At 46.7% G+C, this 16,911-nt stretch overlaps 1 protein-coding gene across 1 annotated transcript in view; it reads left to right on the top strand.

The window, feature by feature from the left end:
* CLSTN2 (calsyntenin 2) overlaps window positions 1-16,911 on the top strand; it is a 611,775-nt gene that overhangs the window by 370,860 nt on the left and 224,004 nt on the right. The window lies entirely within an intron of this gene.

The raw sequence follows: 16,911 nt of genomic DNA, 5'->3' as shown, positions 1-16,911 counted from the left end.
ATTTCTACCCAGGCCCTGGGCCCCAGATCCTGGGCTCCAGGAGGATAGAAAGCTGGAGGAACAAGTTTGTACTAACAAACCACCCAGGGAATGAAAAGCCTTATCTGCAGCCACATCTCTAATTATGAAGATTATTCCAGTCACTTCTCTACACATGTGTTGTCAATGTTCTTCAATTCTCATTAGAGTCACTAATTAGAAGTAATCCAATTAAGCTCAGTTTTGCTTTCTGTGGTTCATTCGGACTCACGGCGCTTTCCCTTTCTCCCCTGCAGTCTGTGACTGTCTTCCCCAGAAGCTTGGAAGCAATGCAGACATTTATTTTTAATGAGAAGACCAAGTGTTTCATTAGGACGTGAGTCTGAGATCTCCTCCCAGTAGCTGTTTGCTCTGTGCTAGTTTTTCTAAGAAGTAATTGGTTTCAGATCGCTAGGTGGGCATTACTTTACAAATCAGGATCCCAGTTACACAAAAATAAACGATTTCCTCCCTTTCGATGTGCACGCCTTTTGCGCAGTGCTGTTCCTTCCTCGGCGGCACCGGCTTGGGGAGCTGTCACGTGGCCACTCTGCTCAGCTTGGGGCCCCTTGACCTGCTGTCATCCTTGCATGTGAGGAGTCTTTCTTTCTCTTTATTTTTCTTTCAAGTAGTTTGTCCCCAGGGGAAGTACACAAACTGTTTTGACAGGATGGTTATCACCCTCAGTCTACAACTCTTTCTGTAGAGTTTAAACTACGAGCTTGTTTGAGGTAATGGTTCTGTATTAGGAGAGAACAAGAAAATTTTAAGCCCTCTTTTAAAATAATAAGAAATACGGAAGAGGAACACCTTCCGGATCTTTCCTTCTGTCATGTTTTTAGCATTGTCAAGAGCCAGGATTAGCCCGTGGGTTGCAATCAACAGTGAAGTGAACTCTGTAAGACCACAATGAAATTATAATTAATTGAGATCAAGGGAAAAATTGGGGGTTTCAGAAAAACACAGTTTGGTTTGCCTTGGTTTTCGAGTCTGACAATGGGTACATGGGAGAAACAGAGAAGAGAATTTGCATTTGTTTTGAAAATTGAGAGCAAAACCTTTTAAGGGTTGACATTTTCAGCAATTGGATTATTTGTTAGCTTGTCTCTGCAGGTCTGCACCCGAATCCTGGGCAATTTCTATTTTGTGGTATTGGTATTATTTGTTAATTTCTTTTCGAACATAAAGAAAACATTTTTTAAAAACTATGCAAAGACTTTGGGGGAGAAAAATTCAGGACATGTGCTCTCCATGGTGCTGGGTGCTGGGATTGTAAAGGTGGGTGAATCAGGCGCCGTCACCATCATCCAGAAACTTATACTCTAGCAGAGGGGACGGGAAAACAAGTGCAACAAACCATTTCACAGCTCTTCTTTGAATCTCTCTGTAGGTCAGATATTGTGCATTTCATGGTGCTTAATCTTCACAAGAACCCTGCAAATCAGGGACTAATTAGTTCCTTTTACAGATAAGGAAACCGAGGCTCAGAGAGGTTGCCAGGGATTCACAGCAAGGTGGTGGGGATGCAGAGCTTGCTAACTCCAAAGTCTGTGGCCCCTTCCACTCCCCAGGGCAACCGCCGTGCCCAACTGGAGGCCAAGAGGGAAGGAATCCTTTCTATCTGGGGAGGGGTCCCACGAAGGCTGCAGAGAAGAGCTGGCAGGTCAGTGGAGCGCACTGTCATTTTGAATTATATGACAAATTACCGCTGAGAGAGGCTGAGAGCAGAGGCGAGCTAAAAGTGCCTAGAGGAGGCGGCAGCTGTGGTCAGTGCTTTGGAAGAAGCACAAATGGGTTATAAAGTTGTAGCAGAGAGGCATAATGATTCCAGGAGTGAGACGCTGCAGAGACTGACAGGGAGGCTTTTACAGCATTCAAGTGCATCTGTACCAACTACTCAGAAGCTATTTCTATACTCACAGAGTAAAGTGTGTCATGGGTCAAAAGTCTAGACGTCATAATGGCTTTTGTGACACAAAGCACAGTGCACTGATCTCCAAATCACAGCAAATGCCCCAGCAACTCTGCCTGCTATTGGTCCTTAAGCCTTTGGGAAGTCGACACCTACCCGTTTGGGAATATTGAGGACAGCTCAAAGTGAAAAGAACACGAACAGGCCCTCTTTTCTGATGTTGCCCATTTGCCCTTTGACCCACCCCAATTCCAGTCCTTGGGTAGCCACAGGGCCAAGGACACCTAGTTCAAGGAAAGGGTGTGCTTTGGACCACTGGGATTTTTGACAGCAACAAACACTGCCCCTTGTAGGGCACACACCGGCAGGTGACGGGCTTGTACATTTCCCACTGTGACCTCATGGAATCTCCACTACCATCCCATGAGGTGGTTTGTCTTATCTCCATCTTTTTTTAAAAAGATTTATTTATTTTAGAAGGAGGCAGGGTAGAGGGAGAGAGAAAATCTCAAGCAGACTCCCTGCTGCAAGGAGTCCCACAAGGGGCTCCATCTCACAACCCTGAGAGATCATGACCTGAGCCGAAACCAAGAGTGGGTCGGTCACTGAGCCACCCAGGCACCCCTAGTCTCCGTCTTTCATTTAAGAAATGAAATAGCCATCCTGAAAGCCAAGCTCCTAGGAAAGAGTTGGGTAAAGACGAAATCTCATGAGTTTAATTCAAAGCCAGGTTCCGGTTCACAATACAGGAAAACCCCTGGTGTCCTGCCATGAAGCTTCCCTTAGCTGTGGCCCTGGAGTTGCCCCTGGGATCACTGTCCACACACTGAGACCCCTGGGTGGGAGAACGCATCAGTTTGTCCCTGTGAGCCCATGAATTGCATGTGTTCTGTTTTAAGCCTCCCACCCATCCTTCCCTCCTTAATCTGGAGAAGAGATGTTTATTGTTGAGACCTAATCCCCTGGAGACCTGGTGGGACTACTCACATGGGACAGGTGGATGCTCTTCTCCGTACCTCCATTTCCCCCAAGCGGCCCATGTTTCCATGTTCCAGTGTTTTCACGTTTGTTTTTTAATAAACCAATCTTAAAAAATGAAACAAACAACAGAAATAGGAGTTTTTGCAGAAGGATCTGGATCCCTAACCCTTGAGTAAACCCAGGCATCTAGGAACTAGGGTGCATATTCCTGATATGAAGCCCTCATTTTGAGTTAGTAGTGGCTACCCCCTCAGGAAGGAGCCTGTCTTCTCTCATGTGCCATAGTCCCGACCCTCCCTGTTTTTCCTGCTCTAGGCCCACTGCTAGGTTTTGTGCCTGGTCTGGCCCATGGGGCGCTGGAGTAAATATGAAGATGTCTGTCTCCCTAAGGGAAACACACCTTTGCTCCTCAGGACAGAGTCTCTGCTCTCACTCATGGCCACCTTCTAGCACAAAGCAAGAACTGAAAAATACCCTCGATGGAACCACGATTGAACTAAGTTTCTGTTTATCTCAGTTCTATGAGAGAGTTAGATCGCTTTTCAGCCTATGCCAAGGAAATATTAGATTGGCCCAAAACTTGTAGGCACTTCCTGGTGAGGGCAGCGTGCACAGGACAGGAAGAAAACACTGCTGACAAGAGGAGGGTGAAGGCCCACGGAGGACCACCTTCCTTGACATTCCGGGATCCTGCCTCAGACCCTGAAACCACCACACACACCAACCAGGTCTGGAAGCTTCATAAGCCCCCTGGCCCTGAACTAAGTAAAATGATGGAAACCCTTGAAGTAGGGCCTTGCAAAAGTCCAGTTCTGAACAACACCTGTGATTTCCCAGCCGGTCATGAATCCCATCATTGGGAAAGGTGCATGCCAAGAGGCTTTGCTCAGAAGAAATCGTGTCAGGCCTAATTAATGACTCCAGAGCAATCAACCAGGCTCCTCTGATTTAAAGCCCCACAGACCAATCCATGCTAATTGGATTTGATTGTATTTGCTATTTTAATTAGTAGGCAAATTATGAAAATGATTATTTGTTGCTGTGGATAGTGTTATCCTCTCATACTGTGGCTGTTTGCCTCTTCCCCACGTGCTGCATGTGAGCCCCTTCACTGTCCCCTTGCTTGGCTCCTTCAGCTGAGAAATACTTTCAGTTAGAAAGGGCAATTAAAAGTTGCAAGTGTCCAGGGGAGGCTCCATGGAATTGTTGTTTCCTGAATAGGGGGGCCCCCATAGCAATTTGCCTTCCAGGGGGACCAGCTAACACTGCTGTCTGAGCAAAAATCCCAAGTCCGAGCTGATGTCTTTTAGCAAGGTCATGGCCCACCTGTTCTAATCAGTTTCTGGAACCTGTGCTATGGGCTTAGCATGGTACAGGGTCTGGGGTAGAGGGTGGGGAGGATAGAAAGTGGAGAGTGTTTGGTCACTGCCTTCAAGATGATTTCTGTCTCACTGAGGCAGTGGGCTCAGGAGAAGGGGAGCTCAGCGGAGGGCTTGCCGAGGGGCGTTCATTCTCCCCAGCTCCGGGGGAACTGTAAGTCTTTCAACTCACTCCCTCATACGGTGGGCATTTGCTGGGTGCCAGCCATGGGTCAGGCTCTGTGTAAGGCACCAGGGGTATGGGGAGAAATGAATTCCAGCCTTGGCCTTCACAGCCACGTCTGGGGACAGACAGATTCGCATATGACCACAGTGCAGTGTGAGCAGTGGTGTGAGGGAGAGAAGCCCCTTCTAGAGAGCAGCACAAGGAATAGGATCTCATCTGGCCCAATTCCTGACCCCAAATCACAAGTCCTGGAGGAAAACCAAGGGTGAGCCTCAGACTTGTCTCATAGAATTAGTTGTATCAAGTCTGAATTCAGGGGCATAGGTCAAGTGCCTGACATGGTGCTGGCATAAGTAGTATTTCCTAAATGGTACCTGTGCTCTGGCAATTCACACCTTTTCCATGAACCCCCTTCTTCAACTCACACCGTCTTCTTTTCTCAACATCTCCTGGCATCTGTGTCACCCATTTTGCCTCTCGATTGTATACCATTTTAATCATCAGTTAATTCTGTGGGCATATCCGCTCCCTAAGGCCAGGGATGGTGTCTCAGGTCTCCCAGAGCAGTGTGGTACCCAAGCAGGTGTTCAGTGAATGCCTGTTGGGGAGTGATTGACAGAGGGGCTTGTACATTTCCCAGGGGTGGTAGTGATGTGTGATCAGAAGCTGTAATTGCCTTGGAGGCAAATGATATTCTAATCTGTCACGTTTGTGAAGTTAATATTTCATTTCACATAGTTTGTGGAGTCATTGCTAAATTGTTATACCACTCAACTTTTGAAGAGACACCTCATATTAATCTCATCAAACTACTCCAAGTTTTAAACTCACTGTGAATGCAAATAAAGCCTGCCATAGAATAATGCAGGGTAGGCTGTCAGCATGCTGATGGGAAAATTGTCTCACTTTAGAGACAATTCAAGGAAATCAAGAAAATAAGTTCTTAGTGCTAGGCGGAGTCATAATAAAGTGAATTATTAGAGGCATTTCCATCTAAGAGTTTCCATGATTTCCCCGATTAGTGAGTCCTCTGGGAACAAGACTTCTTTATAATGAAGTGGAGGCTTTTAAAAAAACAAAGAAAGAAAGAAAACAATCTTCATGAATTATACCAAGGAAGTGGGCGCCTGGGTGGCTCAGTTGGTTAAGCGACTGCCTTCGGCTCAGGTCATGATCCTGGAGTCCCTGGATCGAGTCCCGCATCGGGCTCCCTGCTCGGCAGGGAGTCTGCTTCTCCCTCTGACCCTCCCCCCCTCATGTGCTCTCTCTCATTCTCTCTCTCTCAAATAAATAAATAAAATCTTTAAAAAAAAAAATTATACCAAGGAAGTGTTGAGTGGACCAGATGGCTCAGTTATAAACAGGGTTGTTGCTCTTTGCATCATCCTTTGAAAGTGCAGGTGGTAAAGTTTGGAGAGTCTTCTAGGAGGGCACATTTAATAAGTGGCCTTGGATAGTTGGAAGCCTTAGTTTACAGAGGCAACCAAAACTAAGGAGTGAGGCTTGAGCAGCCAGACACCTCCCACCCAGACCTGTGTCCTCCCTGGAGTGTTCTCACTCAGCCTCAGTCCGCGCGGGCCCCAGCTCTCATGTCAGATTGCCAGTGACCAGCTGTGTCAGACAGAGCTCACCACCTCTCCAGACTTTCTATTCCTCACAGGCAGAATAGAAAATCTATCTGCCTGGACTTTCTCTCATGGGCCCTGAGGCTCAGATGAGACTGTGTATGTGAAACTTGGAGACCTAGTAACTTACTCTCCCAATACTATGTGGGCTCATTACTGTTATCTGACTCCATGTTCAAGTGTAAGGGAAATGGGAAATACTGAAATTCACATTAAAGATGCAGCTGTGTCCTCCCTCACATCTCACGCCAGGTTTGTCGGTTCCTTAGGAAGCCCCACAGTTTTGTGCCTCTTTTGTAACCAAGGCTCCTAAAAACTGCATGCCCTAGGTTATATTAAGATCCATGCCAAACACAGCCCTGGGGGGCTCTCGCCAGCTGTCTCCCCTCCTGTAGGGACATAGCATCTGGGGGCCAGCCGGGAGGACGTGAATGGCAGGGAAGATCCCAGGGAATTTAGTCAATAAAAGTAATAACAACCGCAATAGTAATACGTAATCCAAAATGTGTTGATTGCTTGCTCCATACAAGTCCAGACCGCCTTGTGCTGGTGGCAGGCTGTGCACCACACCACTAGCACCCTCTAGAGCTGTGCAGTTTGTTGCTTTGTGACCCTGCACCAACACACGTTAGCCCCATGGGGCAGGGACGGTTACGGCTCCCATGTCAGATGAGGATGGTGAGGCACAGGGAAATGAATTGACCTATCCAAAGTCACTCATCTTGTGAGTGATGGGGCCTTGTGGACCAGCTATGCGTCCTTCAGGCAGTCTCCTGGGAACGATGCTCCCCAGGCAAATCCAGGCACCTTGGGCAGAGACAGACATGTGAGCTGGTGACCAGCCAAGGCTGTGCAACAGGGGGAAGGGGCAAGAAGGAGGCTTGGATGGCTAAGTGGGTGTGATGGATTCCAAGGGTTGTGGGGAGAGCAGAAGATGGGGTCAGGGTCAGCAGAGAGAGAGCAGGTGCATCAGGAATCAGGTCTTCTGACAAAGGTGGTATCAGGATGCTGGGTTTCTGCTGAAGCTGGCTCATGGTAACTAAGGGAGCAGAGCAATTACTGGGGAGCCCCTCTGAGATTTCCATCCCTAGGAGATTATCAAGGGCCCCTCAGGTCTCAGGGTCTGACCTAATATATTAGTGATTAATTGCAAAAATTTTGCTATTACTGAAAGCTTTTTTATTTTCTTCATGCTGTTGAATAAACAGACCTTAGCATGAATGTCTCCACATGCTGGAGCTCCAGGGAATTAGTGTAAAGCAGGAAAGGGTCCAGGCACCTGAGGGCCCTCCTCAGAGCCACCATTCTCTGCTGGGGGACCTTAGGTGTGTCATTTAATAACACCCATCTAGGGCCTGCTCTGTACCTAGCTGAGGAGAAAACTGGAGAAAGAGTAAAGCAGAAGATTTGAGTTCCAAAGTTGTTTTTAAAAATAATCCATCCTGCAAAACAACCTACGCTCTGAATTCTTGGGGGACAGTATTGATTTCATGTATTTTTATTCCCTTCTATAAAGGCGACTTGTCAAATTTCCACATATTATTGTTATAAGAACCCACATGTAGCAGTCAAATTTGGAGTCAAATTATCCTTGAATTTTCACTGTTTACTAACTATATAACCTTAGGCAAATTAATTAGTCCTGTAAACTTCAGCTTCTTCATCAGTAAAATGGGAATGGTAATTGTCCTAGATCAGTTAGGACTTTTCCAAGTACAGGAGGGATTCCACTTTACCCTGAATTAGAAATTAAGGAAATGTCTTGTTTCACACTGCAAGGAAGGCCAGAGGCAGGGTGCACAGATCCAGCAGCTCACTGGTGGCTGCAGGGACCCGGGTCTCCCTGTCCCTCTGTTCCATTGTCCTCAGCATGGGTGCCATGCTGGGAGCGGTTCCCTGAGATCAAGGTGGCCACCAGTGGCCCTCGGGTCTGCATGCAGCTCTGTTGTCAGCCAGCAGGAAAGTGAGAGAGAGAAAGAATCAGTTTCTCCAAGCATGGCCTATGTGGCCTTATGCTCAGTCTGTCTGGGCCATAGTCACGGGTCACTTTCAGTCAAGTGACGGTGGCCAGAGAACCAGTGGGCACTTGCTTGGTTCTTAAGTAATCAGGCAGCTCCTGGGGGGCTGGGGATGGGCTGGCTGCAGAACAAACCAGGATCCAGTTAGGAAGGGTGTCAAGGATGTGGATGCTGGGAAGGCAGCCAACAACAGTGTCTACCACAAAGTGCCGTGATAGAGGTTTTTCACAAAGAATAAAGAGATGACATGTGGAAAGTTCTGAGCATGTGTCTCAGATGATTGTAGATCACTTTAGTAATAAGCAAAGGTGCAAAGCCTTCTAGGAATTTCTGTCTGTCCCTGTTTCAAATAATGATCACTGTGCTCTTTTGAAACCTGCCCTAGGCACTGCAATTCCGATGCTACCCTTCAGAGAAAAAAGTCCACTTTTGCTGCAAACACTTCACTGCTCCTTTATGGCTTTTCCATTTTATTGCAAGTGCATTCCCAACAGTCTCTGAACACTGTGTTCCAGTAAACAAACATCCTTGTTCTGCCATGAAATGTATCCATGTCTGAGCATGATGTATGTCCAGGTCTGACCACAGGCAACCACACGTCACATCCTCCCTCAGCCCAGCTATTCCACCAGCCCTTGGGGTTAGGTTCTCTTAGGAGCCCTGCACAGTACAAGCCAGCCAGGAGATCCCGAGAGTAGGCAGAAGCACAGGGTTGCCAGGACAACCTCCCACCTGGAGAATATCCCAGATCACGTACTGGGGGGCCTTACTAGAATTCACTCCCATTTGTAGTTTCCAGGTAGGGAATGGGGAAACCAGGTAAGAGGAAAGACAGGGAAAGGAGTCCCAGCAGTGTAGCCCAAACGGAAAGTAATAGCTTATCACCGTCTCTAAAAGGAGAGAAAGAGGATGTGATAGGGTTGGTAAAGAAAGATGGCGGAGCAGTAGAAGACATCGTCCTAACATGATGATTTTCAGCTGCAGATGTCCAGGCTCCAGGCCACACTGTTGGCTCTGAGTGGATATCTCGGGCCTGACCACACAAAGTAGGCTAGCAGTGGCCCTGAGGACCAGGTGGCCCTGAGCAGGCCCCACTTCCAGACAAATCATGCCTAGGCTTCCTTTCTATTGTGGGGGTGCCGGGGGGGGGTCGAGTATCTAGGCAGTGGTGCTCAGTTTATAGGTATTTTTTTGGATTGTACAAGATTCATTATTTGTTAGAGCCCTGACTCATGTCAAGTAGGAGAAAAGTCCATTTTGGGGATGCAGTTGAGCCTTAAGCAGCTCCAGAAATGCATGAATAAATGGCAGGAGTGAGAGAAGGTAAGGGCACTCCCTAAGACTCTGGGTTGCTTACGTTTGTTTGCCTGTTCGTTGGACAAGAGGTGAGCGGAGGCGACAGAGAAGATATTGGACATCATTTTCACTGGGTGCCAGCAGCAACACTGTACCACATGGCCCACATGCTGGGCATGCTGGGAGGACCATAGAACACCCCCTTAGCTTTTGGGGGACACAAAACTGAAATCAATGGGCTTAGTTATGAAGGATAACGAGCAAGATGACCAATAGTGAGTGACTGTGGTAAACGATTGTGGGAAAGGGTGTTTTCCCTTGGCCGTCTGGGTATACCTTATGCAGAGTGCAGTTTGCTCCTGCACTGGGGGCCCCGGGGCCTTGAGGACCAGGTTAAGATGGATCTGACCCAGGACCCTCCATAGCCTTAAGCCCAGAGAAAATCCAGACTCATGCTTATGCCTCTTCAGCCAGCTTGCCTCTTCTCTGATAACACCTCCAACACCTCCTGCCCAGGGAAAGCAATCTCCTACTCCACTACCTGCTAGGTGGGGTCAGCCCAGTCAGGTGGCGAGTGTGTACCCCTCAGGCCTAACCCTGTCTCCTCCTCCTTCTCTTGGACTTTCTCAGCTCCCGGCAGTGGCCTGTGTCATCCAGTGTGTGCACTGTGTCCTTCTCCACTTGCTCCCTAAACCCCCAGGTCTGGATTCCCGCTGAGGCCCACCACCCTCCCTCTGCAGGGCCAGAGAGACACTGCTGGGGACCCTCGAAGCTAATAACTTAGCAGTCCTTTAGGCTGATAGTCCTTAAAGTGTTGCTGCTCATTGATTTAGAAGCGAGGCTGAAGGCAGGGGCGAGGAGCAGGTGGGGAGGGTACATACCCCATTGAGAAACCAGAGTCCTCAGGTACCCAGAGGCACCCCCAAGAAGGCATTGATGGTTCCCAGACCCACATCACCCGCAGAGATGATCAGATTGTTCTCCTTGAAAAGGGTTCTGGGGAATATCTGTTTTCGCATTTCTGCTATTTTTGTGTCCAGTATAGACTGGCATTTGGGGGCTGGGGGGCAATAACTGTTCCCAGCTTCTGGGGGAATCCAGGTTCTCATGGAAGGAGGGCCGTGTGGCCAAGCCTTGTCCAGTGCCAGACCCGGCACTTGGAGCAGACTGGCTTGACTAGTGTCTCATTCTAGGGCAGACACCTGGGTCCTCACTGTCACCCTTTACCCCCCTCTGTGGCTCCATTTCTCCAGACTGCAGCCCCCAAGAGAAGGGCAGCCCTGGGGCGGGGACTATTCTCCGGGGCAGAGCCTTAGTCATAGCTAAGTTCCCAGAACAAGGAGACCTTGTCAGTGAAGATGTCAGCGAAGAGGATGTCAGTGCTTAGGAGAGGTTGGAGTTTCCCCTAGACCACCATATACATTGTTGGTCTCCACTGGGCCAAGATAACCTGGCTACAAGTTCCCCACCTGAACACCGAGATGTGAACTAACACTGAGTCATTTTCCGGGGCCCTGCTTAGTAGTCATTGAAGAAATAATGTATTGAGTACATATCCCCCTGGCAAATTCCATGCTCAGAGCTGGGGATACAGACCCAAGTATGATAGTTTCTGCTGACAGGACATCAGAGTCAAGTGGAGGACATGGACAAGAAAACAGCCCAGGGGGATGCAGAATAACACATGCCAAGTGAGGATTATCTCCAGGGATTGTAGGAATATGGGGGAGGAACCCCAACCTGAGCAACCTTAGGGTAGAGGGTGGCCAGCGACATTTTCTAGAACAGATGGCAAGGAGCTGAGTCTTTTAGAATGAACCTCCTTGTTACCAATTCTTGTTGAAGCATAAAAATAAATTAACAAAAAAGATTTGCCCAAATGCAGGTAGTAAAAGACACAGAGTGTGTGAGAGAGAAGACCCCGTTATCCCAGACTCACATGTCCATCAGAACACTATCGCTCCTGGAATCTCTGAGTCCCACTTGGAAAGCCTCCAAGGGACTTCTGGGTTACGACGTTCTGATGGAATCAGTGAATCAAAAAATAAACTCCCTATTTGCAAATCAGCATCCCTGTCATGCAAACTCCTGTTTCCCTAAGCAGAGGTTTCTCACTCCCAGAAAATCATGTACCTTCTCTGAATTAAAATCTAAGGAAGAAATAAAAAGCATACGTCATGCTGGGTTTATTTTCTCTAATGATCTGATCCATGCCCCTGTTTTGGGTGGGAAGTTATTACAGCCATAAATATTTGTAATTCTTTCTCTGATGTATGATACTTGTTAACAGCACCACAGGGTAGATGCTGCACTAGAGAAAATAAAAACATTGAATGGTGGGGACTAAGGGGAGAAAACTGGGAAGGGGGAGGGGATTCTCTCCTGGAGCAGACATCCTCAGCAGTGGGATCCGGTGGAGGGAAGTCTGGACCACTGCTCAAGGAACCTGGCTTCCCGTTCAGTCTCTGACACCAGTTAGCATTGTGCCTCAGGACAGAGCACTTCAACTTCTCAGACCTGTCTTCTCTTCTACAGGGTATCTGGGGAAGGATAAAATAAATAAATAGATGTAAAAAGGTTTTATAAAGCACATGTACATACATCTAAACAAAGGGTGCAGAAATGAAGGAAACTACTTGCTTCCTCTTCACCCCCATGGACAGTATGCTAGACACTCTTCACTTCTCTAATCGACCTATCAATGAGGCTCCAGACTCACACACATGTATGGATTGGGGGCAAATTGTGTAGCTTCTCTGATATTCAGTCTCTTCATTTGTTCAATGAAGGGAATTGTTGTTCAATTAAAGATAAAATCTGTAACAGCTTCGTAAATGGTTGCCATTTTTATACGTGTTGGTTTTACTTTATCAGTTAGGATTAGTAATTAATAAAAAGTCCAACTCAACTAGAAGAAACAAGGAGGAAAATGGGTTTCTCATATAGTAAGAAGCCCGATGGCAGGATGGCACCAGGATGAGCTGGATGGCAGCTCAATGACTTCACCAAGGACCCAGGTGCTAGCATTGGTTTCTGCCCTAAGACTGGTCCCTTGCTTTTCGCACAAGGTCCAGCCTCACATCCCCCACCTAACAATGTTCACAGGCCATGCCCAGGAGCTGGTGCCTTCCTGATATCAACAGAATAGGAAACCCACCAGTAAGGAAAATAGGTAGATCTTAGAGGGGCAGCCAGACAGAAGCATCTGCCATATCTCTTCAAATAAGGCTCAAGGAGGAAGACAGGATCTTACAATGTCAGATGTCTCACATACCACCTTGAAAAGTATGTGCACCCATTAGACCTCACGAAAGAGTTGCTACTAACCAAAAACAGTTCATGAAGCACTCAGTTATTAAAAAATTTTCATGTTTAGCAATATTTATCTTTTATGTAGAAAGTTGCCTATGGTATAATTTCTAAAAGCAAGGAAGAAAAGGAAACAATTGTCTAACAGTAGAAGCATGGTCAAGTAATCAATAACGTACTCCTCTAATTATGCAGTATTAAAAATGAGTTTCAGATGACATATAAAAATCTTACTATAAAATGTGGAGTGAGTAAAATAAAAATACATATACATTAGAAAGCCAACATATGTACAAAACAAAATTATGTGTAGGGAAAAAATGTACTAGAAGAAATCAGACCAAAATATTGACAGTGATTTTTCTAGGGTTGGGCGAGCCCAATTGATTGGTTCTTTTTTTCTTTTCCTACAGTGTTCCAAAATTTCTATGATTCCCATGTTTAGACTTTTAACAGGGAGAAAAACAATTAAAAAATATAATGGTGGCTAGCCTGACCACAGAGAATGCCCTCTTGGCATGGATCCGCATGTATATTTCTATTTCTGTTCTATCCAAATCAATGTGAAAAAGCAACTCAGACCGTGTGGGTAAAGCGTCTGCATCTCATGCATTTTTAACAGGTTTATTGAAACAAATGAGAGATGAGGGAGAGGACCTCTGGCCCTGAGAACAGGTTATTTAAACTAGAAGTGATACTGTGGTGGCGGTGACCACAGAAATATAAGTTAGGGGACCCTACTGGGACTGCAAATGTATCAAGAAAATGCTATAAACTGGGGAAACCACAGTTAACGTCTGTGACAAATTGAAGAGGATTGGCATGCATCCTTATGAAGAGATTTATTTTGATTACAAAGAGATTAAAGAGCCGAAGCTGCCTCTAAGACAAGAAGTCTGATGAGGTAGATCAGAAAGTGTGAGATGGGGTTACTAAGGGCCAGTTTGATGTGTAAGTGTACGATGCAGTTTGCTTAACCGTGGGTGGGTTGCCGGTAAGAACTCCCACTTCCCCGAGCGCCTTGCCCATAACTTGATACTGGAGCAAAGGGTTTTTTTGTCTTGGTTTGGTTTGGTTTGTTTATTTTGTTTTTTTAAGATTTTATTTATTTTTTTGAGAGAGAGAAAGAAAGAGAGTGAGCATGAGTCAGAGGGGAGAGGGGAAGGGAGAGAGGGAGAAGGAGGCTCCCCGCTGAGCAGGGAGCCCCACTCAAATCTGGATCCCAGGATGCTGGGATCATGACCTGAGCCAAAGGCAGACGCTTAAGCGACTGAGCCACCCAGTCACCCCTGGATCAAAGTTTTAGGAAACCAAATGTGTACTTTTTGTCCTCGCAGTCCTACCCCACAACAAAGTGTTAGCCACAAGCAAAAAGTACCATTTTAAATCATTGCAATGATCACTGGCTGTGTCCGATTTCCACCCCCCACACATCATACCCGAACTCTCCCCTGCTGCTAGGCACTGTACCTGCAATTCCGTCACTATGGCTTCACTCCTTTAGGTTTTGAATAGTCCCTAGTTTCTTAAGGGTCCCCAAACAATACTTTCTCCCTGGGGGATAAAGCTTTACATGGCTGTCAGAGTGTCTTATGGCTTAGTAACTGACCACCGTTAGGGAAGGCTTCTGGGCGTGAAGTCAGGAAGGCAAGAGGTGGGCCCCAAAAGGCAAGATCTTCACAGCACTGCATGTGTTGTGCCTGAAGCTGCCAAAGACCATGTTCCTGTGGGTTGTTGCAGTCATCCAAGGCTGCGAACCACCTGATTCTAACATGGGGCTAAGGAGCAGGGAGCCTAGAATGTGTTGAGCATATCCCATCCATGGTATCATTTCATTGCCTCAGCTCTTCCTCATTTTCAGAAGAAAGTCAGCTCTGATTAATTCAGGAAGCGGGAAGTTTGCATGTTAATACACAGCTGATGGGAGATTCGAAGCCATGGCTTACTCCTCCAAGCCAGATTCCTCTTGAGGACTCAAGAGCCTGAGAGACAAAAGCTACCACCCTTCCTGCCCAGATGACCCCTTCTGGCAGGCAGCACTTGCCATGGTGCTGCCCCGTGTACTAAACACTGTGACATTGTACCAATTATGGGGGACCAAAAGAAGGAAAGCTGAGGGCCTCATTAGAATCTCCCTCTGCACCTTCAGACAAAACTCTTTCACTGACCTGTGCAATTTGGTGTGACATTTTCCCAAAGTGCTTTCCACAACCGTATTTGCTTTAGACATCAATTTTAAGAGTGAAAGGTCGACTTTCTGGATGTGAAATATTTTATACATGACCTTTTATCCGTCACTGCCAAGATTAATGCAAAGTGTTTGCCCTGAAGAATAACTAAAAATGCAATCAAATAAGATTATCTATTGCATAGAAAAAAATAACACCTCATTAAAGTGATTGGGTGTGCAGTTCTTGGCAAACAGGTCAGTATCATTAAAGCAATGCCAGGAAGCAGACAGAAGACAAAGAGGATGAGTCTATCTTATCTCAACCCTGAATGAACCAGGGTTCATTCTTATGGGGAAAGCCAAGTCATTAGAATTGAAGCCAGGCTTACTAGTAGCCATTCAAAGTCTGGTGCTCTACCAGGCACTGTGGTAACCAATGTTCCCACTGCTCTTTACAACATAGCTGTCATCCTGTTCTGCAGAGGGACAATGACAGGGAGAATAACCCCAAACCCTCAAAACCTGCCCCTATTGTCTCAGCAACAGGTCCAGTTTTTGAAGTGTCTTCACACACAAGAGGGACCCAAAGCCTCCTTGTACCCACATAAAGATCCATGTGCTGCTGGTCTCAAGTTTGGGGTATAGGTCTCCCGAGTCCTACTGGCCAGACCTCCCTCATACCTGTCCTCAAACTTTAGGAAATGGAGTGGGGGGAAAACTCTGGACATGCTGCCTGCTGGACTCAAGAGAATATAGGCTTTCAGATCAGACTTCTCTCTGTTCACCTACTGACTCGTCACTGACAAATAGCTATGCCATCTTGGGCAAGTCACTTCACCTTCATGAACCTCAGCTTCCTCATCAATGAAGTGGGCATATCTGTAAAAGTTATCTCCTAGTGAGTTTGTGGAAATTAATTGAAATTAGTACCATACACTCAATAAATGTCAGCTTACTGGCCAATCCATAGAATACTGTGGCATCTGAAGAATTTAGTGTAGCATGTTAATTTCATACTCTAGTTTTCAGACATATTTAGTCACAGACCCATTTGCTTAATGAAATTATATGTAGAAACACAACTTGTAAACTAGTTGAAAGCTAACCTTTGGGGCTGGGATACCTGGAGTCCCAGCCCTGCAGGCCAATTGTACTCTAATCCCTGGACTCTGAGGGGGCCCCAGAAGCCCTTGGGAATCACAGGAGGATGGTTTATCCGTTGTTCTGGGTACTCATTCCACCTGCACAAGCCTTGCTTCTGTTGTAACTTCTTCAGAAAGAAACTAGGTGTCTTCTCTAGCCCAAGCTGGAAAGTTTCAGGACCTGGATCCTATTCCCAACCTAACCAGTGCAGACAGACATTTCCTGGCATCCTGGAAAGTAAATAAATGGTATGTGTGCTTTGATCTTCCCCACGGTTGCCAGGATGGGACTGTACACCAGGTAATCAGTGCATGGACCATCCCCTTTAGCCAAGCCCTGCTCATTCTGCAAAACTCAAGGCAGACACACCCTCTGCAGAGAAGGTTCACTGAGCTTCCCAGTTTATGCAGAGCACTTCCTTCTTACTGGATTATAAATGTCTGGGATTTGAGGGGATCATAGGCTAGCCATCTTCCCCTGGTTCTCACTGCTCTGTTTGTCCCAACTTTGCCTGAGCCAGAAACTCTCCAGAGCTCAGCACGTACACAATGGATAGAAGAGAACTGAGGTATTTCCTCATGGTGCAATTCTTAAGACTGTTTGTGGGTGGGGAGGCTCCCTTGAACCATGGGATATGGAGAATCCTGATGAGAAGCAGTAGTAGAGTGGTTAAGACCATGGACTCTGGAGTCAAACAGTCTAACTTCAAACTGTAGCTCTGTCACTGGGTGATTTGGGGCAAGTTGTATAACGGCTCCCTGCTTCAGTTTCCTCATGTGTAAAATTTAAATTATAGTAGTTCTTTCCTCACAGGGTTGTTGTGAGCGTTCAATAAGCTAATACATGTAAAGGCCTTAGAACACTGCCTGGTGTGTAGTGTTGCATCAATTTCTC

This window comes from Phoca vitulina, unplaced genomic scaffold (genome assembly GCF_004348235.1).
Source record: "Phoca vitulina isolate PV1807 unplaced genomic scaffold, GSC_HSeal_1.0 scaffold10, whole genome shotgun sequence".
NCBI classification, from domain to species: domain Eukaryota; kingdom Metazoa; phylum Chordata; class Mammalia; order Carnivora; family Phocidae; genus Phoca; species Phoca vitulina.
Note: the sequence above shows the minus strand (reverse complement) of the source record. Positions and strands in the feature narration are given on the sequence as shown.